Source organism: Pinus tabuliformis, chromosome 4_2 (assembly GCF_031772625.1).
Source record: "Pinus tabuliformis cultivar Carrire ecotype Pingquan chromosome 4_2, CPIR1, whole genome shotgun sequence".
NCBI classification, from domain to species: Eukaryota; Viridiplantae; Streptophyta; class Pinopsida; order Pinales; family Pinaceae; genus Pinus; species Pinus tabuliformis.
This window is the reverse complement of record NC_142304.1, coordinates 594,916,130-594,926,709: the sequence shown is the minus strand read 5'-3', so window position 1 is coordinate 594,926,709 and position 10,580 is coordinate 594,916,130. Positions and strand designations below refer to the sequence as shown.

Genomic DNA, 10,580 nt, shown 5'->3' with positions numbered 1-10,580 from the left:
CCTTTCACTGCCCTTTTGGTTTGTAGTTAGCCCTTTCCTATCCCACTATTCTATATTCATGTCCCTGTGCTGAGAGTTTCCCACTCGACTCCATGCTATCCTCCCTTGGCTTTTTTGCCAATTCTGGTTCCTATCTTTCTCCCCTCCCAGGTTCAGGGGGAAACAGCTCCCTCGAAAGCTCATAGAGGCCTCCAGGCCTTTCCTCTTCTCAATTCTACAATGGTTCCTACTGACAGGCATTCTTGTTTTTTCCCCAAGTTCAGTTTCCCCCCAGGCCTCTTGCAGTACCCTTTTTCCCCTCCCACCAATACAAGAGAACCATCCCTTTATACCATGACATTATCCACATGCAATTACAGATGGAAACACAAAATTTACGACTACTTTTAGCATCTACGAGCCCCGACAGTCTTGTTCTACCCCAGGACCAGCCATACCCCTAACGGGGTTTTTTTTTTCCTTCCCACCCTTCCAGGAAAGCTATCAAGTCGAACCCATACCATGTTAATAGGAAATTATCCTAGAACACTCGGGATTTTTCATTCCTTCTCTCAACTGAAAGACCAAATACTCTTTTTTTAGCACAGAACCAACATTTTCCTAGTACATTCAATACTTCTCTCCTTATTTTCCAAATTCTTCTCAATTTGCATGACATTGTTACCCTATCGACATAGGGGGGAACTGTAATTACATACCAGGTGTTCCAAATGAATTTAGGTTGCTGGTCATTGCGCCCCTTCTCTCGGCGTTCACCAGCTACTCCGTTCACTCATTCTTCCTCAGCTTGATGCATGCAATTACCCTTCTTCCTTACCACCTTTTTTTCTAAATTTCTCTCCCACCTACCTATCCTCATTATCGAGGTACCCTCCACTTGTCGCACTTCCATATATGCCTCCCCTTCCTTCGTGTCTGGTCCTCAGTCAAGGCATCCACTTCCCATCCATTTATTGTCCTCCATCATCACCTTACCGTTTCCGGCTGCCCTTGCCATCTTCTATTTTTCGTCTCCCTTCGCCGACTATCCTACCCTCCTTCCTTCTGGCATCCATTGCTCTCTGCACCCCGATCGGGGATTCTATCCTTTTTCCTTGTCTTTGATTTATTTCAATCCTTTTGTTTGATTTATTTCTTCACCCAGTATATCTAAGTTTCTTTTGAGTTTTCCACATCCCCAGTTTGTTAAGCAGTCTGTTGCCACATTCCTTGATCTTTGGACATTTGTCGGGATGATGTAGTCTATGCCTTATATCAGGTTTCCTATTTCCTATACTGGTCTTATCATTATCCAACTTTGGCTTATCTCTTCCGATTGGGTTCCTTGTTGAATTTTTTTCACTATGTCTATAACCAGTGTCGACTCTCCTTCCACCTCCATTTTATGGAAATTTTCTCTTCGAGCTATTTCTAACCCTTATTAAAGCGCATAGAGTTCCGCTTCATTGTTGCTCGCTATTCCGCAATCCATTGCAAACATCTGGATGGCGTTTCCCTGGTGGTCTCTGAACACTCCTCCTGAGCCAGCTGCACACAGATTTCCTTTGGTTGCACCATCGAAATTTAGTTTTATGAAATCCTCCAGGGGAAACACAAAGTGGACTGAGGATTCTCGGGGTGTAGGTTTTTGTTTCCAGGAGTTAGGCATCAGCATTCATGGACTCAGATTTAACCTTTCCATTATTCGACGTTCCTGTGGCATAGTTTCCCATTCATCTGGGTACCATTTCTCTACTAGAATTGTCTCCCTAATGTTTTGTACTATCATTTCCCATAACTCCATTGTTGTTCTTTTTTCCCCTTTAAAAATTCTCTGATTCCTCTCCTTCCACACCGCCCATAGCAAGAATCCTAGGGAGATATTCTAGACTTAGTTCAAGATGGGGTTCTGGTATATTTTCTTTCGCCATTTTTGTTTGTGTGTTTAATTGATCCCTGTCCATGTGGCTGAATAGTTTTTTGTGATTCTGCCATAAGACTTTGTTGTAACTGCAAGCATTTAGAAGGCGTTCCATTGTTTCTGTTTGTCCTTCACATGTGCAGCAAACCGATGGGCCCTGCATCCCCCTTACCTATAGTCGATCTTGTTAGCGCTTGAAATTTCACCTCAGGCTGAGAAAGGTAAACCTCAAGGCTACATCAAACCATTTAGCCTCGTAGCTAGCCCTACGGGGCAGGAGAAGGCTCTCTCCGGTCAATCTCGGTAGATTTTCAATAGGATGAGATGACCAACAAAGTAACACTGATATTAGGCTAGTAAACTTGTTATAAAGGTTGATTTGGGGTTTTTGGGGTTTTTCTGGGCTGCATGGGCAAAATCACAGCTTGAAACAGAGAAATATAATGAACAACACAGGTTATCGACTGAGGTAAGGTAGGCAAGAAATTTAGCATCAAATCTAGATTTAAACGGGATGGCAAGACTGGTGAGGAGCTAAGGAGGGCAAATAATAACTTTGAATCCTCCTTAAACAGTAGAAAACATTTAAACATGAACAAACTTATAGGCAGAGCATGGCAGGCATGAATTCTTACCTAAACACTTCATTTGTTCAGTTAGAAATGATCATGTAGTGAAATGAAACATAACAGATTACATATGAAACAAGAGAAAAACTAATGCTAAATCATCATGCCACAGGGATCTCAGAAATCAGAGCTGTGAAATTTTCATTAAAAATCCCTGCCAAAAACTGTACATTGAAAGCTCTGTTCTCCAGCACTCTGAAAATCTCCCCTCTCTCTTACTTACTAACTCTCTCTTACCACCAAATGAATTTTTTCTTTTTAATATATGAAACAAAACACAGCTGGGGGAAAACCAATCGACCCCAAGACCCGGCATTTGTTTTTATCATTATTAATAAAATAAACTAAAAAAAACAATCAGCGCTTCCTGAAGAGAGAATAGCGCTCTTTCCACTGAAATCTGTTGAATCTGGTGAATAGGTGGCATTACAGGTGTCACTCCCTTTGCTAAAAATAAACATAGGCAATCGCTCCTCGTTTTCTGCTGTGAAGCGTTTGGATTCATCTCCAAACAATTATACCCGCTTTGAATATGTAGCCTCAACCTGCCTTTTGATTTCTGAGTTCATACGTTTGAACAAATCCTCAAAGAGCAAAGCAATTAACTGACCCGCAAGCTCCAATCGTTTATTCCCCACATAGTCCTTATCATCAATGGCATCTGATTTGAGCATGGCCCCTCAGCAGCAGAGGTGACAAACCTCTTTTCAAAGAACTTGAATATACAATCTACATCTCTATCAAAATACATTTGCGCATTGCGATGAGAGACAGAAACCATTTGTGGAAAGTCAATCACTGTTACATTTTCCTCGTCATCAATCATAATATTGAACTCATTGAAATCACAGTGGATGAGACCGTGTTCTGCCAGTCGAACAATTAGGCCAATTATAATATTAAATGTTTGTTTTGGATGTTGTAGCTGCTTAACTTGGACCCTGGAACAAGAGACATCAGAACACAATGTCGATTACAGTCTACTGCATTAGGAACTGGAAAACCGTGTTCTTCAAGGGCCTTCATAAAGGCAAATTCTTTAAGAGCGGCAAGTCTTGAAAGGTAGAGCCAATTATAGCTGTTTCGATGTCTCAAATAGTCACGCTTAGATTTAACAGCTCTAAACGATGTCCGACCCAATCTGTGCAATTTCATTGCCAATGTTCTACCATCTTCTGTGGCAACCTCGAAAAAATCTGATTCTTTCCCAACACCTATTCGACGACCAACACCTACAATCATGCCGCGGTTTGCCAATGTCTTTATTGCAAGAAAGTCATATCCCAAAATGCGATTCAAGAAACGACCAACATCATCTCCTTTCTTTGCATTGAAGCTATGTGTTGTATGCAGTTCTGCTACTCATTTCCTGAAAGGCTGGAAGATTTATAGTATGCACTTAGTGTTGTAGACATAACCATTTGGTAAAACCAAAGGTGGATTATCTTCATCCATTAGTTCTTTTGAAATGTAGCACACAAGCTTAGAATGGATATGCTTTGAGAAAGGTAAATCTGAAGCCAGATTCCTGAAGCTTTCCTGTGACAGTGGGTCTTCTTTTGTACAATTTTCCTCGTAGCAAAATTGAGTCTTAAGAGCAGATAACCCAGCTTGTAGGTAAATATTCAGCAGTGGTTCAACATTCATTCCATATAGTTTGCAGAACTCCTCCTTGAATTGTTGGACCAAATTATCCCATTGCTTTGCGTCAAATAATACCTTGTATGTTGCACAATCAGTATTGCTTCTGAAAGCAAGAGTAGCCATCGCATGCTGAAGCTCTTTCATATTGGTGGAACCCCATGGTGCAAGATGCTTCCGAGCATATGCAGTTGCATCCATGCTATGGTCAACTCGAACAAGCTCAATAAACTCTTGCAGCCTGAGCTGGAACTCTAACTTGCTCTTAACCTTCTTCAGCTTAGATTTATTTTCAGCACACCAAGCTAGTGCAGGAGTACAGTCCCTATTTTGCAAGCATTCTACGACCTTCTTTGCATCCATAAACACATTAATATCTACAAGATCCTGTATGGCACTATCCTCGGCAAGTTTCATAGCAGTGTCATAATAGGATAAGCGTAGCATATAGTCAACAAGTATCCTCGTATGTTGTTCCATTCCTGCTGATTTTCTGCCCGAAGCACACTCAAATGGTCCAACCTGGCACGACACCTTTGAACTTGCAACTGCTCACTCTTGTTGCTCTCATCTAGCTTTCTTTTCAAGCCCTGAAGTCGTGAAACAAGAGAATTCAGATGTTGAACAGCCTCTTTTTTGACATGTCCATCAAGACTGCCTTGCAATCCATTGAATTGATGTGCTTCTGCCGGCATTGTTTGAGATTCATCCCGATTCTCATTGTACATTCCAACCTCGCAGTAATATAGCTCCATATGAAAAATGGGACCAACTGAATTTATACAAAATAGAAAATGTTTTTTGCTACTGTGACATGGCCCAAAATTTAACTTGGCCGGCATAATAAGAAGACCCAAATCTAACAAAATTGATTATATGTCCACAATGGACAATATGAGCTCTTAACCACTGATTGATTAAAATAAACAAACTCAATAATCTGATTGCCACCTCTGACTCAAGTATACAACCGGATAAAAGGGCGCTGTACAACGGTGGAATTATGAATATTAGTGCTCCTCTCAACCTCATAGTCAAGAAGTCTGCAGCAGAGGTTAAGCAACAAGGCCACAGGCATATGCTTGTCAAGAGATTAAAGTATGCCTTTCAGTCCAGCGATTCCTTGACTAAGTAACCAGATCTGAGATTGCTGATGATGTTCTTCTTGTGCTTTTGCAGAGCTAGGAGCTTGAAGTCGCTGCCAGTTGAAGAGCTGAAGAACAAATTACATAATCCAAAACAGCACATTAAATGATTTCTTCTTCAAAACAGGGTTTTGAAGAAGAATCAATCTCTGACATGAGACGGAGTCTAACAGATCCCATGTCAAGGCTCGGCCATGGTGGACCACCCATACGAAGAAGGCTATTTTCGGCCACATTTTGTCCTTCCATATGCGTTCCCATATGGGTAACCCTTGTTTTTGTTTGTGTTCTACTTGCAAATGATATCCTTCTTGGATGGTGAACATACATTTTATTCTGTATCCCCACCTTATAATGTTCGGTCCTTCCACAATCACTATTCTTCTAGAATCCATCTCCTTATCATAGGTTACCCAATGTATAGAGTCTGGTGCTTTTGGCCAATGTTGTCTTCTCTTCCATTTTCTCCATTGTACTCCTCTCTCTGTTTCCCAAAAGTTTTTCACATTCTGGTTTGCTGGGTTGTTTGTATCTAGGAATATTTCCGCTAGATCTGGCATACTAAATAATTTTCTCTTTGTTGCCAAGCCTCTTGCCAGAACCTAGCTTTGTCTCCTCCCCTGATTTCCTAAAAGCTATGGTTTCTTATTAGTTCCTTGTTTTTTGTTGCAAGGTTCCATATAGCTGACGCCTTTATATTTTCCTGGATTCTCAATCATCCTTTTGTCGATCTAGGCATCCCATATTTATTTCCATAGATTTGTTCCTCCTTGTATCCATCTCCACCATAACTTAGCCCCCATTACCTGGTTTAGAGTATATGGATCTCGGAGGCCCATCCCCCCTGCTTTGTTTGGTTTAATTAGCTAGTTCCAAGATAATAGTGCCCATTTTTTTGTTTTTTGTGGCCCTTGCCACAGGAATTTCTTGAAGATATTGATCATCTCGTTACATATTGTTTTAGGAATTGCTAGGCTTGAGAGCTGGTAGATCGATATTGATTGTAGCACTGCCTTTAGCAGTATGACTCTACTTGCCATGTTTAATGTCCTAAATGTCCAATTTTGTAGCCGTCCTTGAATCTTTGCCAGGAGTACCTTCCAGTTTTCCACTCTGATCGGGTGAAGACTTAGCGGGATCCCCAGGTATTTCATTGGGAAGGTTCCTATGCGAAAGCCCATTATTCTTACCAGGAATGCTTGGGATTGAGTTGTTGTGTTGAATAAGAAGATATCCAACTTCTCTTTGTTGATTTGCATTCCTGAGGCATTCATGAAGTCTTGCAAGATATCTAACAGAGCCTTGGCTTCCTTGAGTGTAGCTTGATAGAACATCATGATGTCATCAACAAATTGTTGATGAGTTAATGGCAAGTCATTCCCCACATGTGGAGACCTTTAAATTGTCTTTCTTGCACCTTTGTTTTAACATATCTTTTTAGCCCTTCAGCTGCTAATATAAGCAAGAAAGGGGAAACTGGATCTCCTTGTCTTAGCCCCTTGTTGCATTGAATGCCTTTGTCGGTGCTCCATTCAGGAGAATGGGAACACAGGGGTCGATATCAAAGAATAGATGTAATTTATCCGTCGAGGGTCAAAGCCAAAGGCTTTCAAGATTCTTTGGAGATAGGTCCAACATAATCGATCGTATGCTTTCGATAGGTCTAGTTTTATCATGATTCCTTTGGCTTTGAGATTCTTAAGGGAGTGGATTGCCTCTTGAGCAGTTACTCATCCACAATTTTCCTTCCTTTAACAAAAGCAGTATGCTCTTAAGAGATTAGACTTGGGAGGATCGGTTTGAGCCGATTGACCATTACTGTTGACAGAATTTTGTATATTACATTTCATAAAGCTATAGGTATGAACCCCTGGGACTCTTCAAAGTGGTCATATTTTGGAATAAGAGCTAGGAAGGTTGAGTTCAGGGGCAGGTGTATCTTTTTTGTTCCTCTGGACTCCTCCACTACTTCCAGAATATCTTCTCCTAGAATCGGCCATGTTGCCTGGAAAAATTTTGCGGTGAAGCCATCTGGTCCCGGTGCTTTATTCTTTGTTAATCCTTTGATTACCTCTTCCACCTCATCCATGGTTATTGCCCTCATTAGCGCTAGGTTCTGGTCCCTGCTGACTAGCTGAGGGATCTCCCTAGTTATCTTGTTTATATCTCCTGTCATATATGGATTTGGTTCTGTCATTATATTTTGGAAATGATGGACCAATAAGTTCTCCATCTCTTCATTTTCTACTAGGCGATTTCCTTCCTGGTCTAGTAATGAAAATATCTTTTTATATTTTCGATGTTGTATCATCACTTTGTGGAAGAATCTAGTATTCCTTTCTCCCTCTCGTAGCCACTAAACTCTCGATTTTTGTTTCCAAGGGATCTCTTCTTGCTACCTCCTTTCCTCCAGACTATTCACTAGTTGTCCTTCTTCCTCCGCTAAGGATTTCGAACGGCCATTTGTTATTATCTGTTGTTGCACCCTTTTCATCCTCGCATGTAACAATTCCTGGTCTTGTTGAATATTACCAAATTCTTCCTTATTCCATTTTTTGTAATTTTCCTTTGATTTCTTTAAGGTGTAGCTGGAATGTATGCATTTTATTTCTCCCTTGTTCTGTGCTTGATCTCCACCATTCCTTCATTTTTTCTAATAAGGTTAGATCGCGCAGCCAAAAGGCTTCAAACCGAAATGATCTCTTGTTCTGCCCTTGTTTCAAGTCTACTTCCAATCTAATCAGCCAGTGGTTAGATCCCATACATGGCAGGATTGACGCTTCATAATATACATCTCTACTTATTAAGTTTTCAGTTGCCAAGAATCTATCTAACCGTGATGCAATTTGGCGGTTTCCTCCTCTTCGGTTATTCCAAGTGTAAGTTCCATTAATGGTAGGGATATCTACAAGGTGGAGCTCTTCTTACAGATCCCTAAATTGTTCCATTTCAGGTTCTTCTCTTCTTATCCCTCCTTTCTTTTTCCTCTAGAGAGGTTATCAAATTGAAATCCCCTGCTATTAACCAAAGCTTTTCATTATGCATTTGGATAAGTGTCCTTATGATTTGTATAAAGTTTTCATTCTCTGCAGGAGTATGTGGCCCATATACTGTTGATATTATGATCCATTCTTTAGTCCCTATATTCCGGAATTGACCTATAAGGATTCTCTGCATTCCTATCCAGTAGTCTACCTTTACCTCTGTCGGGCTCCATAGGATGGCGATGCCATTGCACTTCCTTTTGCATCCAATGCTACTACTTCATATCTTGGTTTCATTTTCCGTAGGATCTCCTCTAATTTCTCTCATGTTATCTTTGTTTCCTAGAGGAGAACTATTTGTGGCTTTTCCTTTCTCAACCGATCCCATAGATATCTCTGTTTTCCTCGGCTGTTAAGGCCCCTCATATTCCATGATAGTACTATCATTGGTTAACTTTATTAAGTTGTTGGAATACCACTGATAGTGGTACTACCCTTCCAGTGTTTACCAACATCTCTCCAATTGTTTGGATTGACTCCTGTAGATTTCTTCTCCCTCTTTTCTTCCCTCCTTTACTTCTATTTTGTTGTTCATGTGAATTTTCTTGTTGCATGTCCAGTTGCTCTGCTATCTCTACTTGTCTTTGTCCTTGGTTAGCCTTATATTATGAAAAGGTTTCCTTGTACAATTTCTTTTGGTCCTCTGGGATGAATCTTTCATCCAAATGCCTCCACTCATTTAATAGTTTTTTCAAAATTTCCTCTTCCATACTTAACTCCTCCCCCCTGACTGTATCTACTTCCATTATGGTGAGATCAATTCATTCCTGCTCTTCTTTTTCTATCAGATCTATTTGGGCTTTCCTCTTTGGGGTTGTTTTTTATTTGCTCGGGCTGCTTTCTTTTTCTTTTTCCTGATAATCCATTATTTCTGTCTCATTTTCTATTTCTTCTTATTCTTGTAATACCTCATATCTATTTTTGTTGGTCTGTTGCTTTTGGTTGTTGTTTCCTAGGTTTTGTTGTCCTTTCGGGGTCTTCCTTTTATGCTTGACCTCTTGGAACCCCTCATTTACCTCCTGTGGGGGTTTCATTTGATTCTCTTTTAGATCCATCCGTTCTTCTTGGTTCAATGGGCATTCTTTGAATAAATGGCCATACTCATGGCACCATCGGCATTGGAATGGGATATGCTCATATTCCAGGGTCTGTTGCCAGATTTTTTCATGATATTCCAGTTCTATTGATTCATGGATGGGCTTTAAAATATTCATATACACGCAGATCATAGCATATGAGGTATAACGGTCGCTTCCTGCGATTTTGACAAATCTTCCTATTGAATTTTCTATTCCTTCCAGTATTTCCGGATCCCAGAAATCCATTGGAAGACCAAAGAGTCGTACCAAGACAGGGGCTGCCAGGAATTTCTCTTTATCAAGGTTGTAGCATTCTTCCCAATATCTCATGAACACTCCTGCATTATAATGAAAATATGGACCGTTTTCAAAAACACTTTCCTTATCTTTCAGATTTGAGGAGATTACCGTGAAAAATCCTCTGGCTCCAAGCTTGAGTTCTACATGGCCTTTTGGTTGCCATTTTTGTTGGATCCATTTTATCGGGTCCTTCTCCATTGTCCAGATGCCATTGAATGCATATCATCGCGTGGTGCTTCATGCAGTTGTGGTATCTCTCCAGTTTGTTAAGAGGTATTATGAATCTGGGTTTCTCTGTTGCACGTGGCAGGCACTGCCCTCTACTTCTTGCCTGCCATCTCGTTCCAAGGATAGGGCCATTATTGGGGCCTGCCACTTCTTGGGAACTTGGTTGTTTGCTGGCTTTCCCACTTGACTCTCCAGTTGTTACATTCCGTTAGGAGGGGATCTATCCCCCCTTGTCTGCAACTTGCATGTCTTTTCCTATTGTCGACTATCTGTCATTTCAGCCGCTCCTCCTGTAATGTCAGGTTTTGTGCAGGTTTTCAAACCCTAAGGTTGCTTAATCTTTGCATAGCGCTCGCATCATCTCCTTTAAAAAAGAAGAAGGAGTTTTTAGTTGTTGTACATGCCATCAATAAATTCAGACATTACATCACTTGTTATGAAACCTTCATACACACACATCATTCTGCAATTAGATATTTAATGAATAAACCAATTACTAATGGCATGATTATAAGATGGATATTATTATTACAAGAATTCAATATTACTATTTTGTATAGGCCAGGAAAACAAAACACAGTGTTGATTTTCTATCTAGAATCCAAAATGATAAT

At 40.5% G+C, this 10,580-nt stretch overlaps 1 pseudogene; it reads right to left on the bottom strand.

Moving 5' to 3' along the window:
- Positions 1-3,130: 3,130 nt before the first annotated feature.
- On the bottom strand, positions 3,131-4,925 carry LOC149170700 (protein MAEA homolog pseudogene; annotated as a pseudogene).
- Positions 4,926-10,580: the final 5,655 nt, after the last annotated feature.